The following is a 16,031-nucleotide window of genomic DNA, read 5'->3' on the forward strand; positions in this document are numbered from 1 at the left end:
TTTAACAGCGCAGCGACGACAGCGTGACAGTCACGCTATCATTTTGACAACTCAACAAGCCCCTCCCACAGGCTGTTTATGGGCGTATGCCCTCTTTCGGGCAGATTCTTTCATTCCACCTGCAGCATGAAAATTTCCACACAATAAGGCAGCAAAGATGCACACACAGCGCTTTTGAGTTCCTCATTTCACTTCCAGCAAATATTGCAAATAAATTTCAGGACAGGTGGTCTTCAGGGAGACTAGCATAATGGCGGCAACACGGCTGTGATTGGATACGGGATGAGAACGGTGAAACTTGTTGTGAGACATCGTAGCAGTGTGGTTATATCACTTTTACTTCTGCATGCATGTATGCATAGTCTGCGCGATAAAGCTGACAGATAAATCCTGCAGCTGAACGTGATTACTGCTCCTAGGCAAAAGCAATTATGGTGGGTGTACCCGATCTTCGCCGCGGGCGTCTGTCAATCGAACTGATTGACGCATGAACTCGGATACAAACTCGTTGATTTTGAGAAGGTCCGAGTTCAACTGGTGACTGATGTTGTTGGTAGTACGGAAAAGCGTTTGATGCAAAGAACGCTAAGCGACAGCTTCTTTGCATATAAAACATTTTGGTGAGCTTACAAGACTTGTGCAAGTCTGGAGCCATAGGAACTTCTAGATGCTTTTTAAATTGGCCGTCTACTCATGTGTGTGCTTGGCTTCGAAGTGAACATCGTATCAGCTATATCCTGATTTTGATTGTACTAATTGACTGAGGCTTAATGACCATCACACTGAGCTTTCTTGTCTTTGTCTATAAGGTTTCAAATAAAGGAGAATGATCTCGGGCGCAAGAAACAATGCCATGGTATGGATCTCCTAAACGCAATCTTGATTAGCAGGACACTGATTGCACTCATAACTAACGTCGCGTTAATTAGCATAGGTTATTAAGCTTGGCACCTGGAATGCATTTGCCTAGTGTTAGCTTTAAATAGCTTCATCAGCATGGGCTTCTTATCATGTGGCGTAAATACATCAGCCCTACCATGACATAGCGTAATTAGCTTAGTCATGGCATCTTCTAGTCTAACTGACAAAGTATACCGTCCAGTCAACTACCTAGTTAGCAAGCCGTCTGTGCTCGGCTGTTTGCGGCTGTTGACAGCACAGACGACATGCACTGGCCGAGCAGCGTGTTGGAATATACAAGCGTACCATGATGATTAACACGTGGCCACGGATTTCACTGCAATCTCGATGCTGTAAGACGCTCGGTCAGTACTGATTTTAAAGGCCACCGTGCAGATTGTTCTAAAACAGACTTAGTGCAGGCTTTAAAAAACTCAAAGTAATATTAAACACCCTGTGCTTCTAAAAAATATCACCACAAAACTTTTTTGACACTTTTGTTGCATCGGTGACTTCTGCACTTAGTGGAACGACAAACAAACGAAAGAAAATGCCTTTTGTTTGCAAACACTGCCCAACTTAGTCAACCGTCCTTGACGTGACGACTGGTTTCATCGTAACCAATGAAATGCTGCGTGCTGAGGTGTGCGCTTGACTTTTTTGTACTGCTGGCTCGTTCATAAGGGGATGTCACCAGAGCTCGGGAATATCCCGAGTTTCACGAAACTCAGCCGATCCTGCTTAGCACCCAAGGTATATGCAAACTGGTAACGTAACTGCCGTAGAAGCCCACGTGTCAAGCCAGTGGCTAGTTGTTGCAACAGTTGCCATTACGTGAGGAGGGAACAAACAGAATTAAAAAAGTGAAAAATTGACGTCACAACCGGAAGCACAAATGGCGTCACCATTATTGCGATGCGCGCGAAACTATAAATTTTTTGACAGGGTGCCACTGTTTATTTTTTTAGCTGCACGTTCTTTCTCTAACTATGTCAGCTTCATAAAGGCAGCCTGAGAGATAATTGGAAAAGGAAAAAGACAGATTTGATAAATAAGGTGCATTTTATTGACGAAACATTGCAGTTGAAGAGGATATTACCACACAACTTATAACCCAGCAATCGGATGAAGAATAACAATTCAGCATGCACACAAAACTTGATAATTGATTAGTGGGGTTTAACGTCCCAAAACCACCATATGATTATGAGAGACGCCGTAGTGGAGGGCTCCGGAAATTTTGACCACGTGGGGTTCTTTAACGTGCACCCTAATCTGAGCACACGGGCCTCGACATTTCCGGCTCCATCGGAAATGCAGCCGCCGCAGCCGGGATTTGAACCCGCGACCTGTGGGTCAGCAGCCGAGTACCTTAGCCACTAGACCACCGCGGCGGGGCTGCACACAAAACTTGCGCACAATATGAACTAAATTACGAATTCACTGGTATTTATTTTCACAACCTGCGACAACACTGACAGCAACATTTCATTTAAACATTCACTATTACGTGCAACAATTTCACGAAAACAATTTCAAGGAATTGTGAGACAATTTGTATATATATGACAAACGCGGTATTTGTGGATATCTTGGTGACCTCCATGAGCATTTAGACAGGTTTTCTAGTCATCAAGGCGTATAAATATTGCCCTTTAAAAAGGAAGTGCATCAGTAACTGCTTCAAGGTGTCGATAACCGATTCTGTCATGTCATTGTCAGCCACAATTTTCGTTCCCTTGGTTTTTTCTTCTGAAATGCTCGAAAATGGGGAAGTAGCGACGCGAAAGTATATGGCAGCCATACACCAACGACTACTTTTGGTCAAGATGAGTGGCAGTTCCTCACGACACCATGCTGTTCAACCATGTGTGAGTCTATTATGTCAGGCAAACACATTCAGCGCAGAGTATGACAGCACAGAATTCTTACTTTCACATATGCATGTCACTTTGTAAATGAGAGATGCCTGTAAGGTACGTGCATAGTGGGCAACTGTTGTGCAGGGTGAGTTGTCTTACTTTCGTTTGGCTTGCCTTCTTATTACTGGCTCATTATAATTGTATCGGAAGAACTCGAGGGCCTATACTGCTATTGGTCACATGTTTACACATTCTGCTTAGAACAGCAAAAGAATATGCCTTGCTCGTTAAATCTCTCAGCAATATAAGCAAGGAGGGCACACTGAAGATTTCAATTTGATGAACACAATGTTGCACACGTTTTATCGCGCGCAAAAACAGTCTTAGGCTCAAAAGGGCTCATTTTGTGTTGTGTGGTTGTCAGACCACTTCCATATCTCCTAAATACTGAGGTTTTTTTGTGCTTTTTTACACGCCAATAAACAAAATATTCAAGTTAGTGTTAATGAAAGTGTAAGAAAACAGGCCATGTCTTGCATTTATACATTCATACAAAATACAGCGAGTCCTGCCGTCATTAAAATACAGCAAGTCACATGCTGAAACTATACAGATGAATGTACTCAAAGTGATGCTTAGTTAAGTTAATAGAAAAGCACACTCTTGGAAACAAATACCACCAGGAAAGTCGTAGTAATTATTTATGCCACAAACACCCCTAAAGATGCTGTTTCTTATCCACCCCTAAAGTGTTGTTCCGTTTCACAAGCACTCGTCCTAATATATTAAGTATTCTTGAAAAGGACAATACGTACTATAGTTTTAAAGAGCAATTTACACGGGCCCCATTTACAAGTTTTCCTATACCACTCATACCTCAACTCACAGCGTATTCGAAGTTTCTTGCAGCCACATATTGGCACACGTATAAAGTATTAAGTAAGGATATTTCAAAAAGTCTCAAACTCTTTTTTTTTTGTGCAGACATCTGATGCAGTACACTAGAAAGACATACAATAAGCACACAACGCGTTCCGGAAAGTTACAGTTCCAAGCACTAAAACATTTCCCCTAACAGAAAAACACTATCTTTAGACGTAACGTTCTTTGACAAAATAATAAACCAGCTGCCTGCCAAAAGTGCCTTTTAGTTGGATTTCACAATGCCACTTCACAGATTGATTCGAAACACGTCACTCCTACCAAGTGTGCCTATAACAATTCAGTCTATATAACCTACACTTCTATCTTCTGCCTAGAGATACATTTTAGCATTTCTTGCATCTCTAAAATGAGTGCACAGCTTCAAAGTTTCAGTACTGCAGCAATTTTAAGCGCGCAAAAGCTGCACCATACAACACAATGATTCCACATGAACATTGAATGTCAAAAGATTCACCATTCAGGTTAGATATACTGAAAAAGGAATTATCTATCTGCTTACACCCCACGCTTTTTAAGTCGACAACATGACAACGTACTGGAATCAAAAGCAAACTACAGCCTTATACTTCCAATTTTGTTCTGCAAAAAAACACTTTACCCTAAGGGTGTGCAAATATAGAAATTTCATCTAGAAATAAATTATTCTCGAATAGTGGGCAAAGTTTTCAAACGCCAAGGATTTTTCTGAAAAGTGAGAGAGAGAAATGCAATGCACATATGTGCTCGAGCACATAACGCGGTGACTGCCAACAAAACACTACAAACTGTTGAGCGAAAACACAAATTGTTCTGCATAACATTATTTCGAAATCCCTGGCCGAGATACTATGGTGTTTCTTGCAGTTGAAAACATGCACTTGTCAGGCATTTTAGTAGCACTGATGGGACGGTTTCCGGAGGTATTTTGGCGATACCTGAATAAAGTGCAGCTCCTTGCACTTACCACTATTTCAAAGGATCATCTTTTCTTGGGGTCAGGAGCCAAATCACGTATTTTTGAACCTCTTGACTCTAAGACCTAAGATATATGTTTTTTAAATCTAGCAGTTCGACAGTCTCTGACACAATTCTGTTACCTTTTATGTTAGAATTGTGACGAGCTGAAATCACATAATCTCTTTAAAATGAACACGTGCTCACTTTTCTGCCACTACTAAGTTTTAATAGAAGGCATTCAGTAACAACGGTAGCTTTAGTTTTAGCCCCCTCACTGTAACCAAGTCGCACTGTCAGCATTTGCAACACTTTAGATATGCAGACAGTCGAACTATTCGAAAGTTCGAACATTAGCTGTTTATAGGTCCAACCTAGTTATTTTATTAAGAAGTATTCGAATCAGTTTCGAAACTCTAATATTTGCACACACACACTTGCCCCGCCGCTGTGGTCTAGTGGCTAAAGTACTCGTCTGCTGACCCGGAGGTCACGGGTTCAAATCCCAGCTGCAGCGGCTGCATTTCCAATGGAGGCGGAAATGTTGTAGGCCCGCGTGCTCAGATTTGGGTGCACGTTAAAGAACCCGAGGTGGTCGAAATTTTCGGAGCCCTCCACAACGGCATCTCCCATAATCGTATGGTGGCTTCGGGACGGTAAACCACACATATTAATCAATCAGACACCAACTTTACATGCATTTCAAACGTGCTGCACACACACCATCAGTAGTGTATCACGACGCCTTAGGTATCATTATATTCGCCAATGTTTTCATTTTCACCCCGCCTTGGTAATATAGTGGATAAGGTATTCGGCTGCTGACCCGCCGGTTGCGGGAGCGAGTCCCGGTGGTGGCGGCTACATATTTGATGGAGGCGAAAATTCTGTAGGCCTACGTGCCCAGATTTGGCTGCACGTTAAAAACCCCAGCTGGTCGAAATTGCCGGATCTCTTCACTACGATGTCTCTCATAATCCTATCGTGGTTTTGGGACGTCAAACTCCACATAACAATAAAGTCAACGTTTTCACTTTCTTTGTATTGTCAAGAAGTGGCATGCCTTAGGTATCATTATATTCACCAATGTTTCCATTTTTGATGTACTTGACGACATCAGCAGCACACCGCCCACAAACGAATTCCTATGCTCAGCCTCTTGGCTTGATTTATAGCCTTAAGCACTCCCGCTGTCTCATAAAAATTAGTGTTTTTTTCATTGAATACCGGTGTAACTTTCTTCTGGCAAACAAGGAAAACAAACCAACATACACACTGTCATCACACACAGCAAAGAGTTTCTGATTTCTCTCATGAAAACAATATTACAAAGAACCTGCCGTATTCTTTGTGAAGCAAGATTTGTGATGGACAACTCGAAAACTTTCTCACACGATTCAACAAAGCGAATGAGAGAGGGACTTGGAACTGTAAGTTTTCCAAAGTCTGACTCTGAGCTACAAGTGCCTTTTACTCTTAAATAAAAGAGTACTTGACTTTCATCCAAAAATTGTGCATTTTATAATATTAATTTACATTTCTGATATATTGCCGCACAATTGTGGCTTTGCGAAAATGTTTCGGATGCACCCCACGGAAAATTTCATGTTCTCTTGCAGGCTAGAAGCAGAATCTAAGGATAGGTCATCAGATATGTTGGCAAGAAGCAAGCCCCTTCTGTTAGAAAGCCCACCAAAAAATTGACACCAGGCGGAAAAATTGCATGCAGAGATACCACGTCTTCAGCAGAACTTCACTTTTCGGACAACCTTAATAGGTTGCTAAGAGATGCCTGAAAGCCCCCTGAAACTGGTCAGCCGTTGTGTTCGCCTTTGCACCGGATTTTGATTTTATTATTTAAAAATTATTATCGAGTGCATTTTGGCTTACATGGCGTGTGAAAAGGCGGTTAAAGCCATAATTATCATTTAAATACCCGTAGAGAATAATAACAGACCTCGTAGTCAAGCAAAAGCTCTGAATGCAAGATGGCTGCCTTCTGCACTGAAGCACTTCAATGTTTTCGAACACCTCTACGCATTCTGCCAGGAAGTTGAAACGGACAGACGCGACCTTCATTGCTGAAGCGTAGGGAGCTTTTTTCATATTTCTATGAACTGTTCAAGCTGTCAAACAGGCGGTCTACTTTTTCAGCAAAATTTCCTGTGTGAATGGCTGCAGGTTGAAGTTTGGGGAAAACAACAAAAGTGTGCATTGCTGCCGCAACACAATTACTAAACACCTGCACTGCTAACTTGACAGACATTTCAGACAGAAAAGGGAAATTGAAATGATGATTGCCTAACTTTGGCATAAATCGAATCTCATGTTGCCGGTCTCCTTCATAGGCATCTGAAATATATGAACTCTTCACAACGTGGCCTCCTATTTTAAAGTCGTATTTAAACAACAAGTTTCTTAGACATTTCACAAGGTGCGGAACATCAAAGACAAAGAAAAGGCGTGTTCCGTTTATGTCTGCGTAACTTTGTTTGGCAGTTACAAGCTGTGAAAAATCTAACAAATTCTGACTGCCTTGATAACACACAACAGCCACTGGCTCAAAACCAGCATTCTATAGGGAGTTGTAGCAACGTAAAAGAAAGTCATTCAACACACCCGCTGGTGTTCCTTTGTCTGCAAAAAAGTAACCTAGTGGCTGCTTCTACGGTATTTGTTTGTCTTTTCCCATGAATACAAGGGCCTTAATTGCCAAGATTTTGCCTTGCTCGCCACTGCTGAACTATTCAAGATTTTCAAATTGGTCACCTGAGGGATTGTATGACAGCTCTTTGTTTATGAGCATCTCATCGAAAACGATTGTGCATGCTCGATCAAATCTTGAGAAATGACTGCTCGCCTTTTCACTAGGTCAAAGATTTCTGAGTAAAACCCTACCCATAATAGCACTCGTTGAAGCCACAACTGCAGTGATCTCACTGGAGGTAACTTCAGGACATTTCTGCAGTACTTGTAGCCCTTTAGGCTGTGAAATAAAGACCTAGAGCAATGGCTTTGTTTTGGCTGCACCATCGGTGACCATGACAGCTATGGTTGCTCATTCTCAGCTGAGCTTCGACAACTGCGCTGACGGCTGGAGATACTCGCTTGCAAATGGCTTCAACTATATCAGCAGTGGACAGCATGCTGCGTTGTCGTTGCAGTCACTTCCAGGTCCTCTGTGCCTGTCGTTGAAGATTCTGAAGCTTTGTCCGCAGCCGGTCCATTTTTCTTTTCGCTTCAGAGGCAGAAACACTGAATGGAGCTAAGGAAAACATTGGTTCTGTTAAGAAAACTGTCTAGGTTCATGGGGTAGCAAAAAAGAAACAAAATGACAGCAACAAACACTGAAAAGGAAACAAATACTTCACAGGCATAATAAGGAAACACATAAGACCTTAAATTACAATTTATGCTCTTTGAACCGACCTATAGTAAATATTTCAGGGAGAAGAATTTAGCTTTACCCAAACAAACCTCACCACTGATAACCATAATGAAGGCATGTTTGTTACGGGGGTTTATTGAGGTTCACAGTGACCCAAAAGATAGCAGCAGCAGCAGCAGGCAAAGCGTAGCCAGGGAACGAACAGCCAAGCGAGCTCTGCGATGGCAATGTGCTCTCGCATGTGTCCATCTTCTTCCACACAATAACCCCCGGTATCGAGAGGTATCCATCCTGGCGACCTAGAGAGATGTCAGAAGGTCATAATTCGGCTTGAGACGGTTAGTGTGAACTGTTTCTCGCCCCCGACGTCTAAGGTCGGAATATGGCGTAATGGGTTCAACCATATAATTAACAGGAGAGGTCTGCGCAACCACGCGGTAGGGTCCGTGATACTTCGGAAGAAGATCAGACGAAAGGGCGGGAGCAGGAACTGGTGGCACCCAAAGCCACACGAGACAGTCGACGGTGAAAGGGTCAGTAGGGATGTCAGAGTCGTGACGCTGTTTTTGGCGACACTGTTGGTCGTAGGTGAAAGAACGGGCCAGTTGTCGACAATTTCCGGCGTGGGAAGCCACCGCAGACACAAGCTGGTAGTCTTCAACGTCTGGATGATATGGCAGAATCGTATCGAAGGTGCTAGTGGGTTCATGGTCGTATAGCAAAAAGAATGGTGAAAATCTGGTGGTAGCTTGGGAGGTGGTGTTGTAGGCGAATGTGACAAACGGAAGAACAAGATCCCAATTGCAGTGGTCTGACGCAACGTACAAGAACAACATGTCACCCAGAGTTTGGTTAAATCGTTCCGGTAATCTGTTTGTCTGCGGGTGATATGCGGTAGTGGTGCGGTTAATAATTCTGCATTCGGATAGGAGGGATTGCAGCCCATCTGACAGAAATACACGGCCGAGATCACTGAGCAGTTCACGAGGGGCGCCATGGCGGAGAATAAAGCTGCGTAGAATAAAGGAGGAAGCGTCCTTGGCTGTTGCGGAAGGTAATGCAGCGGTTTCAGCGTATCTTGTGAAGGGATGCACGGCGACGACAATCCAGCGGTTGGCAACGCCAGTGCATGGGAGAGGCCCGTACAAGTCAATGTCGACGCGATCAAATGGGTAGCCTAAGCAGAGAAGCGGCTGGAGAGGTGCTGTGGAGAGGTGCGAGACTGGTTTGCGTCGTTCGCAGGCGAGGCATGAACGGACGTATTTGCAGACGAAGCTGTACATTCCGCGTCAACAATATCATAGGTGAAGGCGCGTGTACGTCTTGAACACGCCACCATGGCCACAATGAGGGTCATTGTCGAAAGCGGAGCAGAGATTGCGACGGAGATGGCGGGGCATGATCAATAATCATGTGCGGCAATCGTTGTGGTAGTTACGGCGGTATAAAAGACCATCGCGGATAGCGTAATGCTGCACTTGGTGGCGTAGCGCTCGTGGAGCCGGGGTGGTCAGGGGGCTTGACAAGAAGTTTAAAATTGTGGCGATCCAAGGGTCATTTCGTTGCTCCAAGGCCATGTCCAAAATACCAAGTGACGAAATATCGTGATTGTGACTAGATGCGCTGGCGTCGGAAATGAGTGGGAAGCGTGACAGGGCATCACCATCAGAGTGTTGTCGGCCATAACGATATACGACCCAGATTTCGTAGTCCTGGAGTCCGAGAGCCCACCGAGCAAGGTGACCTGACGGGTTCTTGAGGTTTGACAACCAACACAGAGCATGGTGGTCTTCTACGACGTCAAAAGGACGACCGTAAAGATAGGGGCGAAACTTCTGTAGAGCCTATATGATGACCAGGCACTCTTTTTTGGTTACCGTATAATTGGTCTCAGGTTTTGTGAGTGCACGACTGGCATATGCAACCACTTATTCAGCGTTGGCATCGTCACGTTGTGCGAGCACAGCACCAAGGCCGATGCAACTAGCATAAGTATGAATTTCTGTGCGTGCGCTCGGAGCAAAGTGACGCGAAATTGGTGTAGATGTAAGCAGGCATCGAAGTGTCGTAAACGCATCGTCACAAGCTTCTGACCAGGTAGATAGTTCGTTGTCGCCTTGGAGGAGTGCATTGAGAGGTGCGATGACAGTAGCAAAATTACTAACGAAGCGCCTAAAATATGAGCATAGGCCAATAAAAGTGCGCAGTGCTTTGAAGCTACAAGGCTTGGGAACTCGGCTACGGCTCGAAGTTTTGCAGGATCGGGAAGAAGGCCTTCTTTGGTGAAGACGGGGCCTCGTATAGTTAGTTTTCTAGCGGCGAATGAGCACTTTTTCTTGTTAAGCTACAGACCGGCATTTTGGACTAAGGTCAAAACTTGATGCAACCGTTGTAGATGGATCGGGAAATTTGGCACAAAGACGACAATATCATCCAAATAGCAGATGCAAGTGTCCCTCTTCAAGAACCGTAAGATGCCGTCCATCATGCGTGTAAAAATGGCGGGTGCGTTTCAGAGACCGAATGACATTACAGTGAATTCGTATAATCCATCTGGTGTTACAAACGCGGTTTAGTCTCAGTCATGGCCACTTGCCAGTTGTCTGAGCGGAAATCCATGGAAGGAAAGAACTCCGCTCCTTGCAAGCAGTCTAGTGCGTCATCAATTCGTGGCAACGGGTACACATCCTTGCGGGTAATCTTGTTAAGCCGGCCATAATCGACGCAAAATCGTATTGCACCATATTTCTTCCAAACCAGAACGATAGGTCATGCCCAAGGACTGTTGGAAGGTTGAATGACACCGCGTTTAAGCATATCATTCACCTGGCCATTGATTAGGCGCCTCTCACTCGCCGATACTCGGTAAGGACGCTGACGAATGGGCGCGTGGCTTCCGGTGTTGATAGTATGCGAAACAGTCGTTGTGCAGCCGTGTGCTCTTGGTTGGCAGTCAAAAGACGAAGAGAAATTGTCTAGCAAGCGAAGAAGTCGGTCTCGTTGTGTCGTCGTAAGGTCGCTGGCTATAGCTGGTGTGAAAGATCGCGGTAGTGGCCGCACCGCGGTGGTCTAGTGGCTAAGGTGCTCGGCTGCTGACCCGCAGGTCGCGGGTTCGATTCCCAGCTGCGGCGGCTGCATTTCCGATAGAGGCGGAAATGTTGTAGGCCCGTGTACTCAGATTTGGGTGCACGTTAAAGAACCCCAGATGGTCAAAATTTTCGGCGCCCTCCACTACGGCGTCTCTCATAATCATATGGTGGTTTTGGGACGTTAAAACCCCACAAATCAATCAGATCACGGTAGTGGCCAAGGAGTTGATGTCTCGAGGGTGGCCATATCAGTGGGGTCGTCCATGGTCCCGAATATTGAAGGTAACGCCAGCGGCTCGGCTTTGCCGAGGGTTTCCTGGCGTCGCAAAGTGATAGGCTTGGGCGATGGATTGGTGATGTACATCACAGAGACGCCTGAATGAAACTCGAGAACGGCAAATGGCAATGGCAGTGATCGGCGGTGAACTAGAAGTGCAGACGGTGCGAAAAGCACTGAGCCACCGTGTTCAGAGTCGCAAGAGATGGAGACAAGAACAGTAGACAAGGCAGGCACAATGGTGTCGTCACAAACTGTGCTTTTGCGACATGTGTCCTTGTCATCGATGACATCTGTCAAAAGTTGGAACAACTCGAGCTCAGCGCGGGCGCAATTGAAGATCACACGATGTTTAGAAAAGAAATTCTACCCCAATATGACGTCGTGAGAACAAGATGTCAGCAAAATGAATACGACCACATAAATAACATCCTGGATGACGGCACGGGCTGTGCGAACCGGATGGCTCAACGTGCTGCGCCTTGGCTGTATGAAGGGATAGTCCAGAAACAGGTGTCGTGACTTTTTCGATATGGCAGCAAATGCGGGCATCAATCGCTGAAAAGGCAGCGCCGGTGTCGACAAGGGCTAGCGCCCATTTTCTTTCTATAGCGACTTCAATAACGTTTCAGGGAGAAATTTGAGGCCTCGTGCGTTTCGCCGCAGTTCTCGCCTTCTGAACTGTGACACTTGGTATTCCTAGCGCGCAGGGCTCCGCCGTCAGTGCATGGGGGAAAGGGTGCGGCGGCGAGGAGAAGGGGAGCGGCGAGAGGAGGGTGGGGTCCGGGAGGTAGGATCAGTTCGTAGTCGTCTGAATAACTGCGGCGGGGTTGACGTCTTCTTTCTCACAGGTTGATTATATAGTTTTGTCTATGGTCATACTTCACGCTATTGTTAATGAAAAAAATGGAAACAATTTGAAATAACTGACTTTACAGTTTGCAATCAATAAAAGTGCAACAAATGATACCTCTAATGAGGAATGAAAAGAAACTTTCTGCATTCACAATATTGCAGTTTCCTGTGTTATTTCGCTTGTCTTGACACGTAATCGTGTCTTTTTTCATACAACAAAAATAAGGCTACTATAAAAATAACCATTTATTGTGACATATAAATTATATTTTAAAATTTAGCTGCAACATATCAAGGTATATTCTAGTAAAATTTGATTGTTTTGTTTGGAAAAATTTACTAAGCCATCTTAGTTGCTCTTCCCCATAATTATGATTGTCATGGAGGAACTTGCTATTTATATGGAAAATATTTAAGTGGAAAATATTTTATGAAAAATATCTTGTCAAAAATACAACAATCAACTAATTATTTCAACTGAAAATGTTATTTTTCATGTCTAACGTAGTCAGCAAATATCAGCCAAATGATGTAAAAAAACTCATTAGCTTCAAACGCTTACAACTTGATCGAATAAAAATTACAGAAAGTCGTAATTGTAACTCTGTATTTGTATCAAATGTTGAACAAGCTCAGTTAAATTTTCTTTAATATTGGCAAACCTATGAAGCAAGAAATACTTTAAAAAATTGTGCACTATGGTATCACATTTATTGAAAACGCGGCGTTTAAATATCATTCAGCTATCATGAGGGCTCAAAGGTTACCATGACAGCAGCCACGCTAAGAAACAATTGTTGTGGTTTGTTCGAGGTTTTAATGCGGAAGTGATTTGAATAACATGCTAGGACACATCTCTAACACCTCCTTTGTCACTTAGGGATGAGAAAGATGCGTTTCTATGCAAAAAACAAATAAATATAGTGCAGAAATCGCAATTCAAATGCTGCGCACCTCTAACAGCGCAGCACCACTTATGCCACTAATTATTCTCCGCGCATTGCTTTCACGACTATTTTCCTCAGGGCTCCAGAGCTCCTCTTTGAGAGATGATTCAGAGCTCATGGATTGGATTGGATTGGATAAGTAACTGCACATACAGCATATTCTTTCACCAGCAGAAATGCCATGCCCATACATCATTTTAATTCTGTATACTGGGAGAACAACTTCAAATATATGAAAGGATATGTATACGTGACAGGCAGTATGCATAAGACTTTGTACTCTCTGCTTCATTGCCCTTGGCAGTGCCATCCTTCCCAGCCTTGAGAAAAACTTTACCATTTTAAACACAAGCCTATGTAGAAACACCTACTGTGATGTCTTGAATCTCGCGATCAATAAAGTAGGCTCTTCAGAACTGTAGGCATACTGGTATAAATCAGAATAAAATCATTATTCGTACTCACAACAACCAGCATGCTCCTCTGGAATAATGTTTCAGGGGAAGAAGAACATGCCTCATCCGAAAATAAGGGTAAATTCATCCCTGCAAATTTAATTTCAAGGGTGTGAAAAAGAACCAGTTTCTGTTCTTGTGTGAAAAGCTTGTTAAAGTGCTAGGGTATAAAATAATCTTGTTTCAAAAGCAGTTCTTCACCAAAACACTGCTTCTCATGACAGCGGTGGTTCTGTCCCTAACAGAGGTCAGCTGGTGACGCCTGTGAAAGTGTGCCTGCATACAGAATCAGAAATAGTGTATATTTCATATTCCCAATTAATAAAACAAAAATAGAACACACTTGCTGTAGAGGGAATTTCAATCTCTTCTGCGATGTCACCATTGCTGCAGGGGTGCTGTTTATCTTGATTGTATGAGGATGCCCCGGATGCATATCTTGGTACCTCCTCCAAAGTTGTCTTTTCGCATGAAAGATATTATCACAGAGGCAGCTGAATTAATGATGTCTATGTGGTAATGGTAAACATTTGAAACCGAGCTCTCAGCATACAAAACTAAGAAATACTTTCTAAGCCATATCATTTCCTAAGCATGCTAAAGTGGAAGTACAAGTGTGCCTTTTAAGGACGCTCTAAATAACTACGCTGTTAAGAAGTTCGTGGGTATACTGACCCCTGTTACGACACCCGGGGTAGAGCCCCTGGAAATAAATAATTTATCTACTAGTTGTTATAGGTTGCATGACTTAACAGTCAAACGAGCATGATGTCACACCTCAATCACAGTGCTGAATTCTAACATATTAGCAAAAGGGACACTTACAAATGCAATAGCTTTCACAGCATCGAACACAAAGGACGAACACGCAGACGAAGTGGAAGGTCCACATGTAATCCTGCACTGTAAAGAGCATACAATCGTAAGACAAATGTTACCACAATGAAGCGCCTGTTGCAGGCATAAAATAAAAACTGTTAAAACAATGTACAATAGACGTGACTGGCAGCATTCTCCGACTTGCTCTCTCTATTGAGAGAGGCATGTCCCAGTTTAACAATTCTGCTATTATAGTTAAGAGATGGCAAACTGTCAAACGACAGCTTGCACTCGAATTAAATTTCTCAAAAAGCACCACCAATTATGCAGTTGTCTTCACCTTGACAAAGAGGTGATAGGTAAGATGACAGGTGAGCAAGAAGGTGATGCAGATTGAAGTGTGAAAGAGGTGGAGAGACAATAAAAAGGGACAAGACGCAATTGTAGAAAACAAAAAAAATAGGTGGATAAAGGGTGAATGCAAGAGACTCGTAGAAAACAGCTTGCCAGAAAATTGAGACAGAATTATACAGACTACGAAACACCCTCAAGGAGGAAAGAAGTTTCTGCATGCACTCATGAAACAGGATTTCTCATGCACCCCTCAAAGAAGAAAGAGGGTTTTGGAATGAACCACTTTAAAAGGAAAGGGGGTTTCTGAATTTACTCCTCAAAAAAGAAAGAATTTCTAAATATTGCCATCAAATAATACAGTAATGCTTCAAACCACACTCATGACAACGGTGCTTTTACCTTTGCCACCACGAAGAGTAGGCACTGCATTGTGGTTAAGCAAACCTGCTTGTAAGAAAACAGACTCTTCAAAGTGCAAGGAGCAAACTACTCTGCATCGCCAATGTGCAGGTATATTCTGTTCTAAGCCAAGGTAGTCGCAGAATATCACCGAAAGTTTGCGCCTGAATGGATAACTGCAATACCAGAGCAGCGCCAAAGAAAAATAAATGCAGTTCAATGGTAGCAAAGCGAGCAAACAAACAATGACCTCAAGCAGTAAAATAATGTAATGAAAGTTAAAGTGTAGCAACTTGTTCGGATAATTTTTAAGTAATACTTTGAGAGCACTAGGCATTAACAGCACCCACCGACCTTAACTAACATAACAAATTTGACGTTTTGGCTTATCTCAGGCCTTTTAACAGCAAATAAACATTAATATAATAAAACAAGGCTTCAACAAAACACATCATAGCCTAACATATCTCAACAAGGTGAAAATAATGTCCTCACCCAGATTGAAATGTTAGGGTGCTTACCGGTCTTAAAATTCATAAACAATTCGTAAACGTTTCAAATGGTAACAATTCGTAAAATCTTTAACAATTCAAATTGCACCCGGTAAATACGATATCTAGTTCACTATTCGCGGTTGCCAGAAGCCAAGGTCATTTACCGAATAGCAAGATGACATGCCATTAATGTTACACTGTAAGCAGTAAGCACATTGAGGGCAAAAGTGTAGCCTCGTGGCATATTGGCTCCAATGAACTTGAATGGCACTTCTGCCCCAACGGGTGAGATGTATGAGCTTTCAAACCTACCT

Source organism: Rhipicephalus microplus, unplaced genomic scaffold (genome assembly GCF_043290135.1).
Source record: "Rhipicephalus microplus isolate Deutch F79 unplaced genomic scaffold, USDA_Rmic scaffold_12, whole genome shotgun sequence".
Lineage (NCBI taxonomy): Eukaryota > Metazoa > Arthropoda > Arachnida > Ixodida > Ixodidae > Rhipicephalus > Rhipicephalus microplus.